This window comes from Schistocerca piceifrons, chromosome 10 (assembly GCF_021461385.2).
Source record: "Schistocerca piceifrons isolate TAMUIC-IGC-003096 chromosome 10, iqSchPice1.1, whole genome shotgun sequence".
Classification (NCBI taxonomy): domain Eukaryota; kingdom Metazoa; phylum Arthropoda; class Insecta; order Orthoptera; family Acrididae; genus Schistocerca; species Schistocerca piceifrons.
Genome location: NC_060147.1, coordinates 140,183,926 through 140,189,577, shown reverse-complemented (window position 1 = coordinate 140,189,577; position 5,652 = coordinate 140,183,926).

Sequence of the window (5,652 nt, the reverse complement as noted above, 5' to 3'; positions counted from 1 at the left end):
ACAAAGCAATCACTCATATAAATACATCGGCTACATCACTGCAATTTCATAACCACTTCTACAACCCTTTAGATCACATAACATCAACAGATACGAAGAAAGTAAATTGGAAAAAGAAAACACTACATGGCAAGCACCCGTATCATCTAACACAGCCACACATCGATCAAGACGCGTCCAACACTTGGCTAAGAAAGGGCAATATATACAGTGAGACGGAAGGATTCATCATTGCAATACAGGATCAAACAATAAACACCAGATATTACAGCAAGGATATTGTTAAAGATCCCAATACCACAACAGATAAATGCCGACTTTGCAAACAACAAATAGAAACAGTAGATCACATCACCAGCGGATGTACAATACTAGCAAATACAGAATACACCAGAAGACATGACAATGTAGCAAAAATAATACATCAACAACTTGCCTTACAACATAAACTAATAAAACAACAAGTTCCCACATACAAGTACGCATCACAAAATGTACTGGAGAATAATGAATACAAATTATACTGGAACAGAACCATTATAACAGATAAAGCAACACCACATAACAAACCTGACATCATACTCACCAATAAAAAGGAGAAATTAACAGAACTAATCGAAATATCCATACCCAATACAACAAATATACAGAAGAAAACAGGAGAAAAAATTGAAAAATACATCCAACTGGCTGAGGAAGTCAAGGACATGTGGCATCAGGATTAAGTTGACATTATGCCAATTAAACTATCAACTACAGAAGTCATACAGAATGAGATTTTCACTCTGCAGCGGAGTCATACCACACAATATCCACCAGTACATCAACGCAATACAGCTACATCCAAACGTATATATACAACTACAGAAATCTGTAATTATTGATACATGTTGAATTACCCGAATGTTCCTAAATGCATGTAACATATACCGTACAGTTAAAAGGAAGTCACGCTTGATCAAAGTCCGCGTCACTTTCCATTTTTAACCAGACATAACGTCTGAGAAAGAAAAGAAAAAAAAATAATAATGATGATGATGATGATGATGATGATGATGATGATGATGATGATGACTAATAATAATAATAATAGTAGTAGTAATAATAATGGTAGTGGCACATGTAAGAATAATTTATGAGTGTCCAAAATAGATGTTTTCTGATATAACTGGTTCTGGGAAAGGCAAATTTAAGAAGACTGCACCAGCTAAGAATACTGAGAAATGAGGAAGATCTGGTTGAAACGAAGTATTTACAGGGACAATGGTAATTGTTGCTTTAGTAGATATGTCATTAACTGTCGTTTGAAACTGAAGACGTTATTCAGTTCTCTAATGTAATGCGGGAGATCATTCCAGAGTCTGGTTCGTGCTACTGAAAGGGGCTTAGAGAAAGCGAGTGAACGATGGAGTGGGACAGAAAGGATTTTGCTCTGACGGGAACGGGTGTTTCTGCCGTGTTGTTCACACCAGAGCGCTAAGGCCGAGGAGAGATATGAGAGACACCGTTCTTCTCCTTCTTCTTCTTCTTCTTCCGAATACCCCATTTGGACGGTACGATGAATCAACTTGGGCTTCTCTTCATTGTATTAGATTTCCTTATTTTCCACATTTCCTTCATCCTTTTAGAGTGTTGGTCCCTTTCTTCTTGAGTCCACTTTCGTCTGGTTGTTTTCTTTCTCTCCCAGGGTTCGGTAACAGGAAAGTAGAGAAGACGGAGGTAAAACAAAAAGACAAACAACTGAAGGTGTAAAGTACAAGAGGCGCCGTCTCCGGCATGGGGCAATTCGTACCTATGCTTATACTGAAGAGCTTATATACAACCTAGCGCCAAATTTTCATGATTCCTCCATCAAACACTTGGTATCTACTACGAAAGTTGCTCTAGACGAATCGGATCTCGCATTCAGGAAACAAAATGAGGTCGCAGTGAACATAACAAACATAAAGGAGAAAGAGTTGCATAACAAGACACACACATCAGTCAGCTTCACAGCATAGAACTCGGAAAAGCGTAAACATCAAATTAACCACAGATAATGCTGTAGTTATAAAAGCTGACGAGGAGACAGCATCCTCCTTAACATCACACACATTGCATAGGCAAAGCTGTCTTTCTTTGATACGAAAAATATCACCGAACTTCCATACAACCCAACTAACAGATTTGTAGCACAGACAAAAAAGATCATCAAATCCCGTACTGCCATTTAACCTATTTCGAGAAAACAGCTTGTGTGGTTATGAACCCATGCATACCCAAACGATGTGTACGACCCAAGACACACAGGGCTTCGATTGCTGTAAGTCCGCTCGTTAACTACTGTATGTTAATACCCCGACTTAGCTACTAAGCAAAAAGGTCAATATGACACTGACGAAATTGTTTACATACACTAAACAGTAAACAATAAAAAGCTCAGGAAATCTAGCAAAAGAAATAAGTCATCCAAATCCCACTCAATGCTAAGTTCTTCTCTTTCGACATCACCAAGTTATGTACGAATGAGCCAATACAAGAAACAATACAGATCATTTAACATTTCTTGCTGCAGTTCTCAGAAAAACGTCAATCGTTGCTGCACATAAATTCTTATCTCGTTTGGAAATATTATTATCTCAAAAATACTTCGAATTTAATAATAAAAGCTATATCCGGGTTGATGGGGTGGCTATCGGGTACAATTGGGGACATTTTCCTCAGCAACTTGAAACAATAATGCTTCACTTCTAATTGGTGTAAATTAAGAATAATTGTATATTACTATAGATACGTGGACGACACCCTAGTGCTAATTAACGGGACTCAAACAGATATTCAAGAAATACACCAGACCTTAAACGGTCTACATCCAAAAATCGAATTCACTATGCAAATGGAGACTAACAATGCTATAAATTATTCGGACTTTACTAGCAGCAGAAAGGATGGCTACCACGAATTCGACATTTATAGAAAGCCTGCCTCCACGGGCTGCATCATAAATGCAAACTCACGTCATCCAATCTCACATAACATCGCATATTTTAGCTCCATGCTTAACATACTGCAAAATCTGCCACTACAAGCGCACACAATTTAGAAAGAGACAGATACAATCCGATACGTAGTGCGTAAAAACCGTTTCGACCCCAATATTGTCACTAAACTATACAAGAAATGCATGGCTAGGAAGCCCAACACTGTACACAGCGAAATAAGAATTATCAGCGAAACAATATATAGAAAGAAAATTAAGTACAAGCCAAATATTTATATGGGTCCAATCATTAACAAAATAACCTATTATTCACACCTACAAATATATATCTAGCTTCGCTGACCACAAAGAACCTCGAACTGAAATTACGATGTGGTGACGCAAAACCACCAATCGATGATGGCCCTGGTATATACAGATCACTTGTAACATCTGTAGTAATTTCTATATTGGCCAGACCAGCAGAAACTTGCTCAGACGGTTGAAACAATACATTCGAATACAACTAAAAGCCCGTCAACACAGTACATACAATTGAACATGTATTGCAGATACTTCATAGAATTCCGAACTGTCCTACCATGAACATCCTCGAGGAACCTGAAATTTATTTACACACATGAAGACAACCAGAAGACATACTGAATGAACACACGGATCTTAACATCAATACTCCTTTATCGAAATGCTGTTTTATTGAAATACTCGAAAAAGAAAAATAAGTTCAAAGTGCTGTGTAGAACCAAAGAACACGCACACCTGTATCAATCCATAAAACTGTTGCTGATATACATGCCCTGGAAACATGTCAGTCAGTATAGTATACACGAGAATGTGATAATTTACAAAAAAATTAACAAAGGCATAAGCGTAAAATAAGACACCTACCCAGTAAGAAACTATAAATTAATAACACCTACGATCGCTATAGACATAAAATACTACGGACATACAGTAACAACAGATACATGCGCAATCAAATAATTATATGTATAGTGCCTCACCTAACTCTCCCACCTCAAATATCTCTGGAACAACAATAGATATTCAAAAACTGTTCCATCACTGATGGCGGAGACGTTCTAGATGCGACATTTCCAAAACTTCGCTTCGCAATTTCTCTGGATGTAATTGACGTATTGCGATGCAACCAACGCCATTAAATTTGTGATTTTCCATGCTATTGATTGCTTTCGAAATAATAGGGTGTGTCTATTTAAAAATACATAAGCTTGTGTTGAAAATAGTATTTGTTTACGTTTTAAAATTTCGCATAGTATTTGGTTTCCTAAGCCCCTGAGGCACGTTCATGCTGGTGAAAACCGTTTTTTAATATTTGTTATTGTTCCATAAATATTTGAGGTGGCAGAGTTACGTGAGACACGCCGTATATATATCATCTGTATAACAGTGATTATACTTTGTAAATGTATAACGTCGTAGCTACAGAACTGTCAAATTAATGTCTTAACAAATGAATTACCGCATTAATTCAGCAAATATAGAAAGTTACAATACAGTTGCCAACGGTGTAATATGTATGTCAGACCATGTAGACAATATATCTGTAAGCGATCTATGCTTAGTGTTCTACTAGGTAAAATATGAGTTGACGGACAATGGCGAATGAGAGGAAATGAGGACTTGTACAGCAAGACAGAACCTATCCCAGCATCCATTAAGAAGAGACGATTATTATTTTACGGTCATCTCATGAGGATGGACGGTGACCGACTATCAAAAAGAATATGGAGTTTCATCCAATCTAAGAAAACAAGGCCAAGATGTGAGTGCAGGCTTTCTCGGCGAATTTCATATATGAAGTCTTCACGGGTTGTCAGCCGAGTAGCGTCGTCGTCTCGTAGCAACGTTTCGATGGACTGCGTCTCCATCATATTCAGGCGAAGATGATGGAGACGCATTCCATCGAAACGTTGCTACGAGACGACGACGCTATTCTGCTGGCAACCCGTGAAGACTTCATATAAAAAAAAAGGGCCAAGATGGTTCGAAGAATGTGAAAAAGATCTTGGGCCGATCGGTATCTGGGAGAAAGATATTCCTGACAGGAGCAACTTTAGAAGATTTGTGAACAACTACCAAGGTTTTATAATGGCATCAACGTCAAAAAGGCGGAGAGGGGCATTATCCGAAGCGTATGAACAGGCAATTGTTGGTGGGCTCAGAAGATACTGGCAGGAAGTCAAAGCTGGAACAAGAACAAGACCTAGACACTAAAATGAAATTGGTTATTACCACGCAGTCCATAGAGGCTCAAGTGGATAATAAAAAAAATCAGCAACATTGTACCGCAGGTCACGAGAATAATGGCAATTCAGCCGCAACAGATCTGTAGTGTATGGAGCGAGTATGGCCACTCCTTATAATCATGTCACTTGCTGGCTTCTACTATCCTGCAGGCCCTGTGGAAAGTAAACGAAAGATGGTAGGCGTGCTTCTACATCTGAAATACGATGCCTCTTCAAATTCGGCGCCACTCTCGTAAGAGCCGTGCTAGCAGCGCGACTGTGAGGCTGCAAACAAGGTTTGCCTTAAATACACGCTGTAACGGTCGTGAGCGTCAGTTACCTTCGAGAGTCGTTGTTAGTCAGGAATGCCTTTAGGGCGACGAAGGCGGCATTATCAACACCTCACTGAGTCTGAACGCAATC